General features: G+C 40.1%; 1 protein-coding gene and 1 long non-coding RNA gene across 16 annotated transcripts in view; one reads left to right on the forward strand and one right to left on the reverse strand.

Annotated features, from left to right (window-relative positions):
- The window catches only part of LOC108314906, a 53558-nt gene extending 47756 nt beyond the window's left edge, over nt 1-5802 (reverse strand). For all 3 annotated transcript variants that reach the window (XR_005202729.1, XR_005202730.1, XR_001829722.2), the window contains exon 1: nt 5127-5802. This is a non-coding gene — a long non-coding RNA (uncharacterized LOC108314906). The remainder of the gene's footprint in view (nt 1-5126) is intronic.
- FGGY (FGGY carbohydrate kinase domain containing) overlaps nt 1-22610 on the forward strand; it is a 432024-nt gene that overhangs the window by 354586 nt on the left and 54828 nt on the right. The window lies entirely within an intron of this gene.

The raw sequence follows: 22610 nt of genomic DNA on the forward strand, positions 1-22610 counted from the left end.
ATTTTTTAATGGGATCTCGCTCTATTGCCCAGACTGAAGTGCAGAGGCATAATCATGGCTCACTGCAGCCTCGAACACCTGTTCAAGCAATCCTCTAAGGGATTACTTTGAACTTCAAGCAACCAAGGCAAAACTGGGAAATATGTCAAGTCATATGGAGTCAAGGAAGTATACCTGTTCTTTAAAAGAGACCACATTTTTCCTTATGCCAAATTCTAACATTATTATCTCTTTAAAAATGAACTTATAAATCCTTCCATGGAATTCTTACAGAAGAAGGCAGAAGAATTCATTATATACCACCTTGCCAGAGCCCAGATCATAACTTGAAACCTGACTTCGTGTCTAGGATAGCCTGGGTTTATAGCTTTTTGGAGATGTCACTTGTCCTAGGGATATTACCAAGAATACCCGGTTTGGTAGATAGATAGCATGTCCTTTCACCTTTTTTCCATGAATATTTCTTCCCTTGGCCCGCTTTGCAAACAAAGCTGTGTTACTGACCTAGGAGTATCTCACAGGACCTCAATACTAAAGCTTTTTACCAGCCTGGCATCAGATGAGTGCTAAAATGAAGCACCCATCAATCGAGAAGGGCAACAGATGTTGAAGCATATCAAATATCAGTAAACAGCAAGCCCACAGAGACTGCTGAACTTGGCATCCTCATAGCAAAAATACCCTGTTGCCTTTAAGAGAGTATGCTGTGGACTTTTATAAACCACATTAAGTGATACATTTTTTTTTTCATTTGGACAACTGCTACCCTATGAAATATTTTGCCTGAGAGATGGTCTGCTATGCTCTATTTTTTTTTTAATCTCTATTTTTTTTAAGGGCAAACTTAAGGCTCACAGAGTGTTCTAGGCTCTCAGCCCTGGAAATACAGGTCTCCAGTAATTGAGAGGAGTTTCATGTTCAGCTTATCTAGTACCCTGTCTTTTACTATTAGCAGTATGATTCATATTATAAGTAATAAATTGGGCCATATTTCAAATCCTGTAGCTGTGCACTGGATCAGTCCTTTTACCTCTCTAAGCCTACTTACTCATGTATAAAAATAAGACTATTAAGGGCACATACCTCATGCAATTGTTGTGAAAATTAGATGATATGTATAAAGCATTTGGCACAGTTACTCACATGAATAAACTCTCAATGAGAGGTATACAAAGTTATAGTAATATTTATGATGATAACTATCATTACTATTAGCTGACTATAAATTACATGCTGTATTAATGCTTTACATACATTACTGGAAGATAGCCGGGCTGGTCCTTTGCCTGTTTGCTCTCGGCGAGTGCCTCTTCCCCTGCTCTGCTGTGTATTACACTTCGTAGGTTCTCTTGCACCCGACCTCTGGGTAGGTTTGGCCAAGGGGAGATACTGGTAGGAGAATGACATGCAGGCAGAAGTTAGGTCATTTCTCCACTGCTACAGCAGCAGCTGCATCTTCTGTCTGATTCCAGCTCCCAGACTCTCTCAGGTCCCAGTCCTGGCCACTCAGCTTTTCTTTGGTTTCCATTCTAGGCTGACATTCCCTGCTCCTGGCTCTGGTCCCATCACTGCCTCCTATCATCCCTTGATTCCTAAGAGGGGTAGCAGCTTTCTGCTGTTGGTAACCTCTGTGTGGCTTCAACAACCTGTTTGGCTTCTAGGTTTCTTATGTCACCAGTGAAACTAATTTCTTATATTTAATTCCTGCTGTTGAAAGACCTAAAGTAGTTTCAGCTACCCTGACTGGACTCTGACTGCTATCACTGCTTTTAAATACTAAAAGAGATAATAGTCCTTACAGAGAATTCACTTCTTCTCCTCTCCATGTTGGAATGAGCCAAGACAACTGGAGAAGGGATGGCTGGTTATCACAGAGAGAAGTACTAACTAAAGCTCAAAAGACAAGAAATTGACCTATGCATCTTTGATGAATACTGCCAATACTGAGTTTGGCATTGAGGCCCGGAACCTCAGGTAGCTTACCTCCTCTCCGAGGAGACAAGACTCGAGTACAAGTTGTATCCAAGCACAGTACAAGGTAGTGTCTGGTCAGAAGGAATAGGAACTCCTCTTTCTTGAGCCAGAGCCCTGGACCATTCACTATTCTAGGTAAGTCGCTATAATAGGTATGTGATTATTCTCATACCCCAAATAAGGAAATGGAGGCTCAGAGAGGGCAAGTGATTTTCCCAGAGTCACACTGCTATTAAGAAGTAGTCTTAGCAACTTACATTTATATATCCGGGAACCTATGTTTATTGAACTTATATCTGTTCCTCAGAGTTTTCTAAGCTTTTTGTCAGTTTTAAAGCAGATAGTAAGAAAACTGCACACATAATTCATATTACCCTGGTATTGTAGAAATGACCTTACAGAAACAATATTCAACCTTATTCACCTAATTCTCAGAACAGGTTTATGTGGAAAGTTTATTGTGTTCATTTTTTACAGATGAGAAAGCAGACTCAAAAAAGTAAAGGAACTTACCCAAGTTCACACTGAATGTTTATATTAAATCCAGAATTTGAATGCAGGATTTTCTGTCCCCAAGCATATGTTCTTTCCACTTGGTGACATACAAGAACTGGACTATATGTGGTATAAGACCAAGTGTTTTTTAGGATTTTTTTTTTTTTTTTTTGAGACGGAGTCTCACTCTGTTGCCCAGGCTGGAGTGCAGTGGCATGATCTTGGCTGACTGCAACCTCTGCCTCCTGAGTTCAAATGATTATCCTACCTCAGCCTCCCGAGTAGCTGGGATTACAGGTGCCCCCACCACACCGAGTAATTTTTATATTTTTAATAGAGACGGAGTTTCACCATGTTGGCCAGGCTGGCCTCAAACTCCTGACCTCAGGTGATCCACCCGCCTTGGCCTTCCAAAGTGCTGGAATTACAGGTATGAACCACCCCACCCAGCTTAGAATTTTTTTAAAGGTTGGGGAGCAAGGCCAGGTTCCCCATCTTCCAAGAACAGACAGTTGGGTTAGAGAAGTATATATAAAGTGACCTGAAACCAGAGAGCGCCATTGCATAATCTACTCTCTGGTAGTGACTACCAGCAGGAAAGAGAAGCCTGGCTTTTTGTAAGAAATGGGGCTTGAAATGGGCTGGAGTGGAAACATTAACTTAGAAAAGGCAGAAAACCAGCAGGAAGAGGGCCCTTTAGATAGAGTTGCTGGTGAGAGCAAAGGAAGAGATGCAGACAGAACGGAGATCAACAGTGACTCCTGTGAAACGTCCTAGTTCAGGAGTAGTGAAAGAGAAAGTTGGATAGATAGGACCACAGTTGATTACAGGTGGGGGTTGTTAACCACAAACAGATCAATTAGGAATCTGATCAGCAGTCTTGGGCGTACCCTTTGCTCAGCATTCCCTCATCCTTTAACTGTCTTAAAAAAATGTTGCAAGCTAATAGTCTCACTTTTAAAAAAATTAACAACATTAAGTGCTTCTTAGAAAATACTGCTTTCTGCTTCAGAAAAATAGCTTGTAAAAAAATCAACCTGTGAGTAATAATAAAAGTTTATTACTTATCTCTAACAGTTTTGAAGAGTCTCTGAAATAGAAGGGGAATACTGTTTAAATGTCCCTAGAATGCTATCCTCTTTCACTACAGTTCATTTGCGTACAGGGTGTTATAAAATAAGACATTTGAGAATTTCAGGATGGAGAAGGCACCTTCTGAAGCAATGTCATTGAGAGATGGGGAGCAAGCCACTTTGTACCAGCTCAAAATCTATACTCTCCTCCCTCCCCCAACCCCCTCCCTGACATCTAGCCCTAGAGGAGCCTGTGTGTTAGATGGAGTTGATGGCAGTGAAATTCCTACCAAGTTGGCTCTGTCATTTTCACCTGTTAGCGTCTCTGATGAAGAGAGATCTTGGCAAACCAGACTGGTTTGGATAATTGGACTACTGCAGTTGTCTTCGTCTCAGTAAACTGACTAACCGCTACAGAGGCTGGAGGAGAAATTTATAGAAAATCCTAAAATGGAGATTGAAGCAAGTGTTTCAATGGCTAGGAAACAACAGGCCTTTGTGAGGTTCCAGCATATTATAGTATGGTGGGGCGCTGGGACTCTTGTCTTCAAGGGGCCCCTAAAAGTGAGAGAGGGGATTCATTTAGTGTGTGCCAGCTGCCATTTAAGCACTTTTTGGTTATTCACTCACTTAGTCCTCACAACGATCCCATAGGATTCTGATATTAGTTGTACTTTGCACACGAGGAACCTGAATCACAAAGACAGCAAGTGCTTCCCCAAGGTTAGATAGCTAGTGAGAGGTGAAGCTCAGATACGAACCCAAATTTTCTCTGTGGTCAGTTCACTGTGAAATACTGAAACCCATCTCTGTAAAGTTCCTCTGGGAAACTCATCTTGGTGAGGCCCATCTCTATACAGCCCTACCCCTATATGCGCATCTCTCGCTCTGGCGTTAGATGTTGCCGTGTTTGCTGACCTTACTCAAGTGTGAGCTTCCAGATAGGAATCCAAGTCTTACTCATCCTTAGCAGGTAGTCGGTGCTGGGTACGTTTGTGTTGTAGCAGACTGGAGATGAAGTTTTACAAAGACTTTGTAATCTCCCTGAAGCTGGCTAAGAAGGCAGCCACCTATGACTAGTTACACAGAAAGGCAGCCACTTAAAGCAGTGGCACTGCTGGGGATGAACTGAGTTTTAAAGTTCCTAGCAGGTAAAATCTGATCTGTGTCTCCAGAAACAACTTTACTTGTGCACATTAGCTCTGACTCTAAATTGCTCCTTAATGATTCTCACTTGCTCTAATTTTTCAAAGACTGATTCCTCTGTCATTAGAGTCTGTTCCATTACTAGTAACTCAGTGTATGACCTGGAACAAGAGGTCTACATCTTTGGGACACAGTTTCCTCATCTTTAAACTGAAAGAATCAGGCTCCGGTTTTCAAAAATAAAACAGAAGGTGAACGCTGCTTCTGGCTTATTTATCACACCCCCTTTCCCCACTGCCTGGCAGCCTTGGGGGGTCTCTGCTGAACATAAGCACTGGACTAGATCTTTTCAAAGGAAATAACCCAAAATGTTTAAAATGTTTAGTAATGATACTTAATAATTCAATAATAAAGTCACTTCAAAATAGCCTAGCCTACCTTGAGAAAAGCAGGTTGGAAGGCCTCACCATGGGATCGCTGTGCCTGTGTGTGTGCGACTGTCAGACATTGTGTGCTCCAGGCAGGGAGGGGTGTCAGCTTAACCTGATAATGTACAGTGGGTTGGGGAAGGTAACGCCTCTGGGCCCCATTCTCCTTGGCTGGAAACAGACTGTGTGTCGTGGCACTGGAGAATTAGAAATTCTATCCAGCCACTCTTGGAGATTGATTTTCCGTCTGGGGATCTGACCTCTTGCTTCACTAGCAGAGGGGATCAGACTGTTCTGGGAGGAGTCAATGAGCTGGCCCTCAGAAAAGCCTTCCCTTTCTTTTTTGTTCTTTTTTTTTTTTTTAACTGTATGTTTCAAAGGGAAAGTCTGATTACTTTGGGGACTTAACACCACCAGTTTGAATTCTTCTTGGTACTTAGAGCCTTGAGATAATCCATACCACCCCGACATCAGTCCTTCATGCTAGAAGATTACTGAAGATTTAATTCCATTTATGTCATTGGATTTGTAAAAAAAACCCTTTTGGATTCAAAGATGAATGCCTCAGTTACTTTATTTTTGTTATTTTCACAGACCCCTTATGCAAATGCCTCAAGAGTAAGAATCTTGCTCAAGTGATTTTTGCATCTCCAAAGGCTAACACGGAGCCTGACATAGAGTAGCTGCTTGGTAAATATGTGTTCGTTCATTCAACAAATACCCCCGTAGGTATAATGATAAGCAAAATAACTATGGTCCTAATCCTTAACGTGTCTGCAGTTGACTGGAAGAGACAGTTAAAAAGAGTACAAATAAATATATCTTGGGTTAAATGCTGTAAAGGAAAAGAACAGGTTCAATGGAAGGAAAAATTAGAATTATTGGTACATGAACAGAAGTAAATGACCCCAACTCCCAACTCTAAATCTGTCTCATCTCACCTCTTTGTAAATAATAACTGCTATTATTTTAATTATCACAACTTATGTCATTTCTTGATTACCCACTACATTGCTGACATCTTTGTATTTATTACAGAAAATTGTCAAAATTACCCTACCAGTTAGGTTTCCTTATCACTTATTCCAAATGAAAAAATAAGGTCCAGGGAAGATAATTATGTAATTTGTTCATGATCAGAGGGCTAATGAGTGTCAGAGATGAATTGAACCAAAGTTGGTCTGACACATCCTCTGTTTTAAGCAAAAGGAAAAAAACTCTCATTAACTCCAAAGATTATCGTCAGGAGTCCAACAGGGTTCCCAGTTTGGGAACTACTGTATCATTATCATATGGCAGAAGGTCCACTATGTTAGATGAGAGGACAAAAAAAAGAAAAAAAAAAAAATAAAAAAAAAGCAAAAAAAAATGAATAACAAGAGCGAAACTCCAAAAAAAAAAAAAAAAAAAAAAAGATTAGGGAGAAACTTTGCTGTAGAGTTGGAGGGAAAAAGAGGAAGATAGTCTTCTTGCATTGGCCGTCTTATCAGCCTAGCAATAATAAACTATCACCGTGGCAACAGGAAGTCTAATTGATGGCAGATGTTGAGTCATTTTAAAAGCCACACCAACTGAATGCCAAGCTGATGCTGTAAACCTCTCTCCTCTGCCTCAGCTAGGCTAATCGTGCTATGGTCATATTGGAGAGACCCATCTTCCAAGGGTGGAACAAACTCTGGACTTGGCATCAGAAGACTTGAGTCTGAGCCCCATATCTGCCCGTGCTGAGCTCTGTTGCCCTAAGCAAGTCAGTTCATCAAAAGTAGAAGACAGTTATTAATTTTATCATCATTATTATTACCAGTAATGGGAACTCTCTCAGATTCAGTCTCACAATCTAAAAGATAGATATTTGTGTAAGCATTGTCAGAAGGTTTAAATGAAATAAAAGATGTGGAAGTGCTTAGTAAACTATAAAGTAATTCACAAATATACTATTAACACCAAGAGACAGCTTGATGTGGTAGAAAGAGCTTGCAATGGAATAAGACAGACATGACTGTTTACAGACTGCTTCGTCTGGACACATCGCTTACATGCTCAGTCTCAGTTTTCTGTCAGTAAAATTTCTTAGTATAAATCGGTAAAATGTTCTACTCATCTTACAAACTTGTGGCTTAATTAACCTCTCTACACTTCAGTTACCCCTCTGTAAAATGGAGGTGGCATCAGCACCTCCCTCATAAGATTGTTGTGAGGATTAAATAAGTTAATATAGAGAGAACATTTAGAACAGTGCCTGGCATAGGCAGTGTGTTATCCATATTAATGGTGGTAATGGTAGTGGTGGTGGAGAAGGAGAAGAGGAAGGAGAAAAAGCAGAAGGAAGAGGAGGAAGAGCAATTGAAATCATGTACGTGCATAGAACTGTGAAAGCTGGCTGGGCTCGGTGGCTCACGCCTGTAATCCCAACACTTTGGGAGGCTGAGGTGGGTGAATTGCTTGAGCCCAGGAGTTTGAGACCAGCCTGGGCAACATAGTGAAAACCTGTCTCTACAAAAAATACAAAAATTAGATGAATGTGGTGGTGTGTGCCTGTAGCCTCAGCTACTTGGGAGGCTTAGGTGGGAGGATTGCTTGAACCCGGGAGGCAGACGTTGCAATGAGCCAATATTATGCCACTGCACTCCAGCCTGGACAACAGAGTGAGAACCTGTCTCAAAAAAATAAAAATAAAAAAGAACTGTGGAAGCTCCATGTGATATAAGTGAGGACCTCCATAGTCAATGTCAAAACACATTTGGTCAGTTCCTGGACTGGTTCACATATCTATCAGTTTTCTCAAACTTTATATTGTCTACATAGCCTTTTTGTCAAGCCCAGTATGCATGCCACCTTTGATCCTTGGCTATGAAGTTTTCAGTGGGAAGGGAGAACCGGGACAAATAACTGATAGAAGTCATGAGAAATATTTTATCAGAGACCAAGCCCTCTACGGGCCAGGATTTCTCAGAGTCTTCTTTGACGTATTAAAAAGTATTTCTGGAAAGAATTAGTTTGAAAAATGCTAAGATGTTCAAGATAACTAGATGTCTTATTTAAAGAGATGAGGTCTCACTATGTTTCCCAGGCTGGACTGTAACTCCTGTGCTCAAGAAATCCTCCCTCTTCATTTTCCAGATAGCTGGGACTATAGGTGCACTTCACAGCACCCAGCTCCAACTAGGTGTCTTTATAGCAACACGTCTATTAAGACTAAAATGTAAACATCCATCTTGAATCTCTTAAGTTGGGTAAGCATGTAGAATATGGTGTTTCCCAAATTTACTTGATCAAAGAATTAGTTTTTCATGGAGCATCTTACTTTGCTAAAGTTTCAACTACCAAAATTGGAAAAATGCTGATGTAAGCCCATAGCCAAGATAATCAGGCATTAAGCGCAGTACCTCAAAACAGGTTTGAAAACTCCTGCTAATCCTTTCATCAATTCATATATCTATTTAACAAATTAAAAGAGTTCTGTATGTGGCAGTGACTATGTGCTAGGTAGTGGAGAAACAGTGACAAGCAAGATTGGTATATTCCCTGCCCTCTCGGAGTTCTGATGGGGCTACTGGGGAGAGAAAAAAGTTGGCCAGCAGTTTTATTGTAGTGACAAAGGAAAAGATGGAGAGGACAGGTGCCGTGATACCAGGGACAGAGGCTTCTTACCCAACCTGGTGGGTCAAGGAAAGTTTCCTTGGGAAAGTAGCTTCTAAGCAGAGACCCAAAGGAGGAGTTATAGCTGCACGACACATAGGAGTTTGTGGCACACTCGCCCATGCATTCCATGTTGTACAGCTAGTGCTCGACTTAACGACCATGATTGGTTCTGACAGACCAGTCGTAACACGATTTGGTCATAAGTTGAGTAGGCTATATGTACAGTACTGTGAAATGATGTTATAAAAATCTTTAAGTCATATTTTATCATAATTTTCTTTCATTATTGTTATATATCATAATTTTCTTTGTTCATTTTATGCCATTTGTATCATCTCTACACCATTTTGTTTCTTATTTTTACATTCATCAGGTTTAAGTAAAACACTGCATTACCAGTGCAACTGGTTTAATATTTGCAAAACTTACAAAATTACAAAATATAGGTGCATACAAAAATACAAAATACAGGTGTAAAAAATACCATAGGAAACATTTTCCCAATTGCAAATCATATCAAAATATATAAACATGTACGAAACATTTTATTGGCCGCTGGTGCTTGGCTGCGGATCATTGATGTCATCATCTGAGGCAGCAGTTGGGGTTACTGGAGTTGGTTTTTTCATAAACATGGTGAGCTTTGTCTGAATTGTATGTTTCTTTTTTTCTTCATAAATTTCACGATACGGACGAAACACATCGTGCGCCGTCCGTTCAATCCTTGCAAATTGTTCGATGTTTGGGTCCATTGCATCGAAATGTATAAGAAGTTTATTGGGAGGGGTTTGATGAAAAATATCCAAGACACAAAACACAAATTGCTGTACCGAGTCTGGGATAACAGTTGAAATGGTGCACATGGAGATGGTAGTGCTGCCGGAAGCTGGTCTGCACTGTTATACGCCCAGCTGGGCAACGTTTGCGCTGCCAGACGCAGAGCAGTCGTGGCTAGCGATTGTGGTCGTAAAGTCGAATGGTCGTAAGTTGCATAGGTCGTAAGTCGATCAATACCTGTATCCTCATAGCAGCCTTTCTTGCTAGATGCAATGAGAGTGGTAAAAGTTATTAGGTGGTCATTACCACCTAATGAGTTCCTACACAATGAGTCAGGCACTGTGCTAGGCATCTTACAAATGTATTTAATCTTGACGGCAATAAGTAATATCCTCAGTTTACAAATGAGAAGTTGAGGCTCACAGGAGTTAAGTGGATTTCCAATGCTGTACATGTAGTTAGTACAAAACCAGGACTTTCAGATCTGCCTGACTCCAAAGCCCATTAAACTGTGGTCAGCCAGTGCTGGGCCCGGACAGTGGCTGGTCCATGACAAAGTTTTTACTAGTCAGAAATGCAGAGGAGTAAACAGAATGTTGAGCTCTTCCTTAAGCTAATTTTTTTCTTCTTAAATGACTTATATTATCCTGAGACGTCCCCCTCCCAACTGTTTGATGTAGGAAGTCCTGTGGGTTATATATATATACACATACACACATATACATTATATATGTATGTGTATACACACACACACACACACACATATGTATATATCTTGTCAGAGAAAACTTCAAGCTTTTTTTTGGCAAAATTAAACTTTCTAACACTGTAAAGTTAGTCTCCAAAGTCATTTTGGAAGTGTTACCATTGTATGAAATCTAAAAATCTTGGAAGTTCTGTTTATGTAACTTTCTAGAACATATTCATTCTAAAGATGAGAGATATAAGAACCAGCAGATTGCTGTGAGTTCTGCTGGTTCAGAATTGGGTGAATTGGTAAATTCCATGGGCACTAGCAGCCAAAAATGGAGACCAAGTTAAGATGCAGTGGCATCTTCCAAAATGCACACACATACCACCAGTGACATTCAGGCATTCTACATACTAGTTTGTAACATTCCTTTTCTTTCTTTTTTTTTGAGACAGAGTCTTGCACTGTCGCCCAGGCTGGAGTGCAATGGCGCGATCTCAGCTCACTGCAACCTCTGCCTCCCAGGTTCACACAATTCTCCTGCCTCAGCCTCCCAAGTAGCTGGGATTGCAGGCACACACCACCACACCCAGCTAATTTTTTTGTATTTTTAGTAGAGATGGGGTTTCACTATGTTGGCCAGACTGGTCTCGAACTCCTGACCTTGTAATCCACCCGTCTCGGCCTCCTAAAGTGCTGGGATTAACAGGCATTAGTCCCGGCACCCAGTCTGTAGACACACTTTTTCTAGTGGTTAAATATTCATTTTAATAGATATTAGAGAAAATGTAACTAACATTAAACCTGGGTTTTATAAACATTTTTACCTAGATTGAGACACTTTTAAAAAGAAAGAAAAGGTTTTTTTTTCTTTCCAGAATTTAGAAAAATATTTTATGACTAATAAATACTACAGGTAGTACTTGGGAAAAGAAAATAATTGGGAAGATAGGACCAGAGTCACTAAAATGTGTGAAATAGTACGATAGTATATACAAAAGTGCCTCATGCATAAAAGACCCCAGTAAATGCTTTCTTTCTTCCTGATTCACGTGGCGAGCAAGTGGCAAGGGCCCAGGACCAAACCTTACAGCATCAGACTCCTAGTCCAGTGCTCCTTCCAAGACACCCTTCACTTGTCTGCTTTCTCTCTGCCTACCTCACACTGTGTCCTTCCTCTCTCTGTCCAGCCCCCAGGAAAAGTGCAGCAAGTGGAGGTATTTCTGAAATGAGTGGCTCGCCAAAAGGATCTGATAAGTGTAAATAATAAGCAATGTATACCTAAGAGTGTAGACACTATTAGCATTTGGAAAAAATAGGAATCTGAACTGAAAATGGGAAGGGCCCTTAGAGATCATCCTACACAAACCCTCGTTTTGCAGATGAGGAAATTGAGACCCGGAGAGGGGAAGTGCTTTGTGCATGGCCAGACAGTTCATTGCTGATCAAACCAGGACAAGCATCCATATGAAACATGCAAATATAAAATTACATAAAGAAAAAAACAACCTTTACCTCCAGATAGCCTGCTTTCCAGAAAAGTGGCAAGAAAGTACCACAAAAATACCTTTACTTCCAAAAATTTGAAAATGTTAAAAGTCATGCTTCATATTGTGCCAGGCAAGAGAACATTGTAAATAATTGTAAATGACCCTTGGAGAAGGTGGTCCTGGTTGTATTCGTTTGTTTATTTTAAATATACATAACATAAAATTTATCCTCTTAACCATTTTTAAGTGTACAGTTTGGTGGTGTTATGTTCATTCACATTATTGTGCAACCGTCACTACCGTCATCTCCAGAACTCGTTTCATCTTGCAGAACTGAAACTGTACCCATTAAACAATAACTCTGTATTGCCCCTCCCAAAGCCCCTGGCAACCACCATTCTACTTTCTGTCTCTGAATTTAACTACTCTCTAAATACCTCATATAAGTGGAATCATACAACATTTGCCTTTTGTTGACTGGCTGATTGCATTTAGCATAATGTTCTCGAGGTTTATCCATGCTGTAGCATGTGTCAGAATTTCCTTCCTTCTTGGTTGTATTCTTAATGCAACATAGCTTATTCTCTGTGGTCTGCTGATTATAACCATCATCACTGGGAAGTCTTTGGTGTGCTTAACATTTTTGTGACTTCTTTCCAGTGGTGGAAATAGATAGCTCAGTTGTGGATGGTAGCAGCAATGGGAAACAGTGTTTGAGAAGAAATCAGACCCTTGTCTTCCAGTCTTTTACAAATGGGTGACACGGGAGATAAATAGAACTGCTGTGCCCCTCCACATCACCCCCAATTTTCTTTGTTTCTTCTGCCCAAGTCTTCAGTCAATCACAGAGAAGCAATGAGAGTCGAAGATTTTAAAAGTGGGTTTTCAAATAAGATAGCCTTGGGTTCCAGTCCTACCTCTGAAACTTACTATGTAATCTTGGGTAATGTGATTAAACTCTCTGAGCCTCAGTTCTGTAATCTGTACATAGAGACAATAATGCTTTTATCAAAAAAGTGTGCTTTTTTTTTCTTCTGAGTGCTGAGATGCTTTCTGTATTTTTCTGGATTTCAGCATAGTTTCCAAAGTTAAAATGTTAACACTATTACCTGTCCCATTGGGTTGTTTACAAATGTAATGTGATATATGATATTTTGGCCACTCTAAGATGTCTGGCGCAAAGATTATTAGGGAACCTCATGTCCTTTGAAAGGAGAGAAAGGTAGTTTATTGATAAGATTCTGCATGTCATATGTATCATTTTTTTTTCATCAAAAACACGGGGTAGAACTCTATTATGGTACTTGGTTCTTTACCTCGTAATTTTCTATCTTCCCAGCTAGTCAGAACCATGCCCTCCCCTCAGTTCTCACCCCTTGATCAGTACCTAGCATTATGCCCAGAAAAACTATAGATGCTTTTTCCCACCCCTGCCCCCAACCTCTCCCACCCATCCTCAACTCCTCATTACCAAAATGTTTCTATAATGCACTGGGAATTAGTCAGCATCTCAATTCCGCCATGGCCTCATGGTTAAACATACCATTCATTCGACCTCTCAACTGTGACAAAGAAGTAAGCCTGGATATAGAAACTGATTTCAGCTCCTCTCTGAAGTTGGGCATCTGTCTTTGCTGACCACTTGGGAATTTTTTTTTTTCCACTTCTGACCCACCTCTCTCTTTTCTTTTGATAAACAGGACAGCTGTCCCCAAAGGTATGAATCCATTACCTTTCACCAGAGTTGAGTTCATTTTCCATTTCATGTTTCTGTCTAAAGAGAAAGCCTTTTAAAAGCACTGAGCATACACTGAGTATGTGTACTTAATTTTTAATGTGTGTGCCCACAGCCAAGAGAACAGAGAACCTTAAATAATAATGAAACCGAATTGTACATGTTGTATGTTTTATGTGGCACTGATTCCTAAATATACTCTTAGCAGCCAGGTATTATTTAATACATCCCCATTAATCAAGCTGCCAGATCTAAATGAAAACCATCTTTAAATATGTTTAATAAGATTAAAGCTTTTGGTTGAATATCAAACTAACATAGCTGCATTTTTCCTTCCAGCTAGCCCCCATTCACTCTCTTATATTTTTACTCTGAAAGCTAGTTCTTTTGTGCTATCAAGCTAATCTTGAGTATAAAACAAGTTATACCACAAACTCTCAGTATCGTGAGTTTCAGCTGAGACCCTCAGTGTAAATGTTAGGAGAAAAAACTGCAGAGATTTTTTTCTGACAAAAAAAAATGATATTTTTCTTCTTCTTGGGGTGAGCCTTTGAGTTTAAAAGGAAATTAAAAATTCTCTTAGAGATACTAAATTGTTTGTAGCTTCTGTGTTAAATGATGTCTGCCTTATGTATAGTTATTGAAAGTGTTTTATATTAAAGGTACTTTTTCTTTTTGACGGTTCAGGCTTCTGTTAGTTTTGCAATAGTGACACCTAGGGGCTTCAGGGAACATTACATGGGCTGCTAAATATCTTTCAAAAACAATCCCTCTGCTCTTTCACATGGATAGACAAAGTATTTGTGGGTCATTGGGGCTAATGGAGAAAGAAGGCAAATGGTACCTTGGGCGAGGCAGGTTTCCAGTTTTATTTACCAGGCTTCTGATCTGCAAACATTAAAAAGGAGGTAAATAAAAAGAGGGTTTTTAAAAAAATTAAGAACTAGCCAAACTTGGAGTAACATACAGAATTCTAGCAGATTTTTTAAGTTATTAATAAAACAACATATTTACTCTTATGTTTAATTATGGTTCTTATTTGCAGCAGTTTGCCTGCTGTTCCTGCCTTTGTAACAGGCATTTCCCGCAGTGATTGCAGAGAAGTGATGACTGCAGGCAGAGCTTAGACTTGTTGTACTTGTGCTAATGTCTTGCTTCTCACATCTCCATTTCTTCTGTTTTCCTTGTTCAATATCTATATCCATATTCACCCTTATGAAGTTGTCATTCAGACTTTTAGCCTATTTGTTCTCTCCACTGATACCATTATTTCTTATAGCTTCTCAGAGTCCTTACATGCTTCTCCATGTTTATATGTCTTGAAACTTTTAAATTCTTGATCAAAACAATCGTAAATGTGTCTATTACAAACACATTAAAATTCTTTGATTACATAAACACTGATAAACAATTCTTGTAAAACTGCTTTTGTACTACATTAAGTTCAAAATAGATGGCACATGTTTAACTTTGTACACTGTAGAAATTCTAAGCATCATTTCGAAAAGAATAAGCAAATACAGTGTATTTTCTTGCACATAATTATTTGCAATGCACATAATTCTTATAGACCTGTTTTACCTATCTGTCCTATCTCTGTATAGATGATGATGATGACAATGATAGCAGGCAACATTTATGATGTTTTTATATGTGAAGCACTGTTCTAACCACTTGCATGAATTAACTCAGTCACCATAGGACAGGAGCTGTTATTATCCCAATTTCACACACATTAACAGAACACTTATGTGTTCCAAAAAGGAAACTTCAACAAAGTAGGACATGAGCTTATCATAGATAGTGTGCAATAAGTTTCTATTATTAATTCTTCCTTAAACTGCATGGGAGTCAAAGTCACTTTTCTTAGCCTCATTAGCTTTCTCTCCCTTTGGAGTGTGCACCTCTCCTTTTCTGTCTGACACCTGTCTCCTTTCTTCACTGAGTGTGTCCAGTTTTGTCCAGCAATACCTGCCCTCATAGAACTTACGTTCTAGTTGGGAAGATCCTAAGAAACAGCAGAACAACAAGTAATATTGATTTCAAGTTGCAAGAAATGTTATAAAAGAAAGAAAAGTGATACCAGAGAGCAAAATCGAATGGCAGACTGGGTATGAAGGGCTGGCTGTGTGAGTGGAAGAGAGGCTCTCCTGAGGAAGGGATGTTTGTGATGAGCCCTGAATGACAGAGAGGACAGCAAGTGCAAAGGCCCTGGGGCAGGAATGAATTGAACATGTGTGAAGAAGAGCAAAAAGAGCAGGGAGGCTAGAATGTTTTGAGTAAGAAGGATACTGTGGGGCTTCTGTCTTTTTTCTTCCTCTGCTCCCCAACACTCTTGTATTTTCTGTCTTAGGCTCTGAATTCAAAGAAATGATTTGGAATGGCAAAGTCCTGAGATGTCATCCACCGGGAATGTTGGGTATCGGGGGACACAGCAAGATAATTAGCCTAAGAAAGGTTATACCCTGAGTATCTTCCATATATACCCATAGCCCCATACGTTTTTTTCTTAAAGTCAGGTAAGATGAACATAAGACAGAAGTGGAATCCCAGCACAGTGCATCCTCAGTGCTCCACAGCACAGAACAGACCTCAGATATCATGCTTCACACAAGTATGGTGACTCTTTTTTTAATGTCTGCCTCTCCACTACACTGGAAATTGACTGAGGACAGACCTTAGATCATAATCATTCGTCAGTTATTTTTCTTTCTTCCATTCATTTTATCGATAGATACTTCTTGAGTGCCATCTATGTGCCAACCACTCGTACTAGGCCCATCTCTCTATTCACAGATATGATTCTGAGCAAGAAAGACACAGCCCCTGCTCTCAAGTTTTCAACAGTATTGCAGAAGAGTAATACCATAAAATAGTATAGTATAGTACAGTGTGTGATGCTTCAGCTCTGGGGATGCAGGGAAAATGTTCCAAAGGAAGTGACAGTTGAGTCCAGTCAGGACTTGGAGGTGCAAATAAAGGCAAATCTCTGTGTGTGTGTGTGTGTGTGTGTGTGTGTGTGTGTGTGTGTCTGTGTGCCTGTGTGTCTGTGTATGTGCGTGTGTGTGCATGTGTTGTATGTATGTGTGGAGGGGCTGAGATGGGAAAGAGTGTGTGTAGAATTTTAAACCTGGGGACAAAGGATTCATGAACTCAGAGGTGAACTCAACTGTGTACTGGATGACAATGTGAATGAATGAGTACATGAATGTATAAATGAATGAATTAGTGAGTGATTTTTTCCCACATATGTTACAGAAGCAACTCATGAAATGGAGGTTGTATTAGTCTGTTTTCACATTGCTATAAAGATACTACCTGAGACTGGGTAGTTTAGAAACAAAAGAGGTTTAACTGAATCACTGTTCTACGTGGCTGATGAGGCCTCAGGAAACTTATAGTTATGGTGGAGGGTGAAGGGGAAGCAGGCCCCTTTTTCACAAGGCAGCAGGAGAAAGAGAGAAGGGGGGAACTGCGACTTTAAAACCATCAGCTCTCGTGAGAACTCCCTCACCATCATGACAACAGAATAGTGGAAACAGCCCCCATGAGCCAATCACCCCTCACCAGGTTCCTTCCTTAACACGTGAGGATCACATTTCAAAATGAGGTTTGGGTGGAGAGACAGAGCCAAACTATATCAGAGGTAAAAAGCCAAAAGACATTTTTATTAACTAACCCTAGGAAATCACTATTCCAAATTCTGCCCATTATTTCCATCTAGGCAGACTCATATGGAGACCTATATCTTTATCATAAATTTGCTTGCCAAGTAGATTAGTCAGTGATTTATTAGGAGAAAAGGCTAGGCATTCATCTTATTCTAGGGATGGTTTTTTCAATGGAACCGTACATAGCTGATGACAAATATTTCTTTTTATCCTGAACGTTGCTTAGGTGAGAGCTACGGGATAAACGAATGAAAAAATAAGTCAAAATGTCAAGGATATACATAGATGAGAGAGAAGCTGTTAGTGTGGTCTAGATGCCAGAGGTGGAGAGCTGGCTTGGAAAGTAGGGACCAGATTATAGTTTCCACTGTACCACTTACCTGTGGTGTGACCTTGAACAACTAGCCATCCTCAAACCTGTAAAGTGGAACTATGCCAGGCAGTGTCTAAATTTAGTCTCTACCAACTCTAGAATTTTGTGTTCTCTTAGTTATGACTGCTGACGAGGGAGAGGTATTGAATGTATATGGGCATTGGCTGGGCAGCTCTCTGTCCTTGGGGCACTCACTCCTCCACAGTACCTTAAGAAGCTGCCCTAATCTACCACATGCCTAGGAGGGTTCTGGCTCTTCACCACCTATGTTGAACACACTGCATATTCTTCCCCACTTACGTCTGTTATTTTAAAGTGATCTGAGAAGTTGGCTATTCCAGATGTTGCCTTTCCTTATATTCCACATAGGGAGCCTCTGCTCAGAGGGCTGTTTGTAATAATTAATGAGATTCATGTAAAGCAGCTAGAACAGTACCTGACACATGATAAATACAAAGAATGTTACTGTTATGATTTTTCCTGCAGCCCTTCATTGCTGCCTTTCTTCCTCAGATATTTTCTGTCTGGTTCTCCAACAAGTCCAAGGGATACCAAGGTAAATAGGATACCATCTCTGTCCTGAGGGGTTCTGTCCAGTACTACTTACTAAGTGCCTTCCATGTGCCTGGCACTTTGCTTAGACTAAATCATTGAGCCCCCACCACAATCCCTTGCAATACTTACTATTCCCATTTCCTCTTTAAGGAAAGTGTAACCCAGAACAGAAAAGTGATGTGACATTCCCAGCATCAAACAATTAGTAAATGGCAAAGTGGCAATTGGAGCTCCAGTCTCAGACTCCAGGGTTCTTTCCACCATTTCACCCAGCTAGCTGCCATTGCACGGTTTTGAAAGAAAAAAGAAGCAGCAAAGTGCATCATGGGAGTCAGATAATGGGAAATAAACCCTCCTTCCCTGGGCATCTCCTTCCAACTTGCAGAAGAATAGGAAGGCTAGTCTCATGAGCCTAGCTCCCAGCAGTCCTTGCTTCAGCCCATCTGAAAAGGATCTGTCTTTAAAAGCAAGGAGCCAGAAAAAATAATTCATACTAAAAACAAACTCTGTCATGAGTCATTTGACTTTGCTTTCCCCTGAACACATAGTTTATGTCTTGGGCGAGCTAAGGCTAAAGGAACATCTGATATGTTTTAGGCTAGCAGAGCCATTATTTAAGGAGCTTCACGTCCAATGTGTGCCCATTGGACTCTATGGTTTAAATCAAGGCTTCTGCTTATGGAGCCTGACAATTTGTTATTTTTGTTGTAGTTGTATTGGAGTGTGATTGTGTACGTGTTTTATCAAGATGACAAGAATTGCTCTGGTTCATGATTCAAAAGCTCTCAGGCTGTTGAACTAGCCTACGCGGTAGTTTCTCTGAGTATGTGTGCTAGACAGGAATGTGTTTATGTGCACACATGTTCAGATGTGCGAGCACTTACAGAAACTGGAGAAAATGAGGGTAAGATGGATTCCAGCTGAGCATCTTTACTATTCCTATCAGCAGAAGAGCGAGCCCAGTCCTGGGACTGGGTCAGAGGATTTCTCAATCCTGGGTGAACAGCAGATAACCCCAAGCACAAAGCAAGTGTTTCTGTCTCTGTTGCAAGCTTGCTTTTCTTTAGATAATTGAAAAATGACAGGAATATACTCACTTTGTAAAAACATGAACAATGTAGGAATATAGAGTAAAAGTGAAAGGCACAAACCTCTCTTGATCCCAAAAGTAATCACTATTTTGCATTTTATATGTCTGTCTTATCTTTTTGGTGTATTCACAGACACATATATATATACATATATATAGATCATATAGCAGAGATTGTATAATAGAATACTGTACTATTCAAATAGTAGAGGATGAAAAAGAGATGAGCTTTTTTTTAATCTACAAGATACTTTGGAGTATATTAATACATATAAAGCTGCCCCATGTCTATTACATACTGACAATAATTCCAGAATCTGCATATGTAGAAAACTGTTTAACCAATGTCTTGTTGATAGACCTTTAGGTAGTTTCTAGTGTTTAGCTATTACAGAGACACAAAAATCATTGTTGGTGTGGTTCTTTATATACAAATATGAGAATTTCTTTTGGAAAAATACAAAAAAAAAAGTGGAATGTCTAGTGGAAGGATTTGTGCATTTAAAATTTTGTTAACTGTGGCCAAAATGTCCTCCAAAAAAGCTGTCCCAATTTGTATTCCTGCCAATGATGTCCCTGTGCCTTTGCCAGTGCTGGATATTGTCAGTTGTTTAATACTTTTGCCAATTTTGGGGCAGAAAATGACTGCTCATTGTTCTTTGCCTTTCCCCATTACTAGTAAGAATGAACATTCTCTTTATACGCATCAAACACTTTTCTGTTAATGGCCTTTTAATATCTTTTCTTCATTTTCCTATAGGATTGTTTGTCTTTTCCTCATTGATTTAGAGGACTTCTTTATCTACTCTACATACCAATTCTTTTTCTGTCATTACATATTGAAGACATTCTTATAGTATGTCCCTTCTCATCTACCTTTGCTTACGATATACAGAAGTTTTAAATCTTCATAAACTTTCATCTGTGAATTTCTTCCTTTATGACATCAGGATTTCTTGGAAATGTTCCCTTGAAACTATTTCTTTTCTTGAAGCTGTGTTTTTCGGAATGAAAATATTTTAGACTTTTATGTGCCCAGGAGTAAACTAAGGACTGAGGAGGTAAGTGTTTTACCCAAGGCAAAGCTTTGATCAGAATACACCAGGCTGGCAGGTCTCTGTGTTTGTTGAAGACATTCTTAGTAATTTCATCATTAATTATGGGGAAATTCTAAAACTCCCTCAGGATCAGCCACAGGCAAGCAAGGAGCTAGATACTAAGCATGTAACCTGAAGTCATCTGAGCATTGGATCATACCCAGCTTCCTCTACTTACCACTTGACTTTGAGGTTTAACTTTGCTGCTCTGAGCCTTAGTTTATTTCTCTGTAGAATGGAGCTAATCACAACTTCAAAGGGATATTGTGAGGTTTCACATTTCCCATGTTTCAGCACTTGGTATCTGCTTAGTACATGTTTGTTTTGCCTTTTCTGGTTAAAGATCTTTTTTTCCCCTGGACCTTTGAATGCAACTAGTCATCTAAAACTGCTGACTTCCATCTCTTCTGAGGATTTTTGTAGCCAAATGGTGAAGGCACATCTAGCTTGAGAGTCTGAGGCAATTTCCTGATGATACATCTCAGTGGACCTAAAGGAAACGAAACACCTACACCATTGCTCAATTCTGGAAAATTCTCCACGGTGGCCAACCCCTTTCGGAGGAGGGAAGCCAGGGCTCTGGGGGATGGCTCCTGTCTACATGAGTGGAGAGTTCTTTCTTCAGAGCATTGGTAGTTCATAAACTCACTGAGCCTCCTGCCTATACAGGAGTAAATTCCCCATGCCTTTGAGATCATCCCCTCTTCTCCTCACCTCAGCTTGGCATCCTTCTCATCTTAAGGCAACACAGCACTAGAGGCTGAATGCCCAGCCTCTTGAGCCAGACTGCCTGGAGTTATAACCCAGCTCTGTCACTCTACTTGTGAGGCCTGGAGCAAGTTTCTTAATTATTCTCTGCCCCTGTTTCCCTGGCTATGAGATGAGAGTGTTAATATTATCTACCTCATAGAGTTGTTACATGGGCCACTGTTTGTAAGTACTTGACAAATATAATAGGACAGTATTCAGGGAACTACTAATAAATCATATATGGTGTCTGAATTTGGGGCTTTTCATTTGACAGCCTATTGACTTTGGATAATGTGCTTACTCCAACCTCAACTCTCTCATTTATAAAATGAGTATGAAAATATCTACTTCATGGGATTGCAGGGCAAGTCTAACGGGATAATTTATGTAATGATTATAGGTACTCAAGAAATGGTAGCTACTCTGGTGATGAGTATCAAAAAAGACAGGAATGAATATACAGAGAATATCCTAATTCTCAATAGCCAAGAGATTGGGTTAAAAGAAAGCTCTGTAGTCAAACACTAGGGTAGAATGTGGCCTCCACACTCTTAGCCCTGTGACTTTGGACCTAACCTCCTCAACATTCAGTTTCCTGATCTGTAAAATTAAATTGATAATGGTGCCTACCTCTAGGTTCATTATGAAGAAGGAATAATAATTAATTGAGTTCATAGAAAGTGCCTAATAAAATTAATTATCATTACCTGTATTTCCTGTCCATTTAAGGGAAGATTCCTGTTTGCAGTCAGAGGTCCCTGGGCAGAAGTGATGACAGCACAGGCAGAGCCCTGCACCCACCCACCCCCAACTCTGGGGAGTCCGTAGCACAGGGTAAGAAAGAGGATCAAATCTAAAGAAGGGAAATTGAGATCAAAGCCTGGTTTCTATGGATCAGGCCAAAATGATTGAGAATGAGACAGAGAGAAACACAACGAAGGATATCTATCAGGATTTATCTGCAGCAATATGTCTCATTTTAATTCTGAAAACAGTTTTGTTGGAAAGGTACAATTATTTCCAGTTTCACCTGGTGAAACTGAGAACTGGAAAGGTTAAGTGACTCGCCTAAGGTCAGATAGCAAAAAGTAGAAAAACTGGGATTTGAGCCCAAGTCTGTCCAACTCTAAATCCCTAATTATGTGCTTTTAATACATATACATGCCTTGCCTCTGCTAGGAATGACTCAGAGGCCAAACTGGAGGAGGAGGAGGAGAGAGGGATGACTGTGTTTCTCAGGGTGAGCAGAGTAGGCAGCCACAGGGGCAATAGGCCTGGAGCTGACAGGCCTTCACGTAAAAATTTGGAAATTTTGCCCTGAAAGACAAGAGAGTGTTTTCAGCTGAGGCTGTTTTCAACTGTACCCTGTGTACTAGGCTGAGGGTAAACCAAAACACAGCCATAAATAGTTCTCCACAGAATTTTCATCACAACAGCCCACTGTATTCCTTCTGTTTGGAGATGAATGTTGAAACACCATGCATGAAAATGGCTGAGTCTGTTACTGTTCATGAAGTCCAGCCACAGCCTATTCGAGTGAAGCCTCCTTGGATGTGAATAGAGATACAAGAATGAGCAGATGATCAGCCATCATAGACTCCCAGCAAATGGCTTTGCCCATGG

This window comes from Cebus imitator, unplaced genomic scaffold, assembly GCF_001604975.1.
Source record: "Cebus imitator isolate Cc_AM_T3 unplaced genomic scaffold, Cebus_imitator-1.0 Scaffold163, whole genome shotgun sequence".
NCBI classification, from domain to species: domain Eukaryota; kingdom Metazoa; phylum Chordata; class Mammalia; order Primates; family Cebidae; genus Cebus; species Cebus imitator.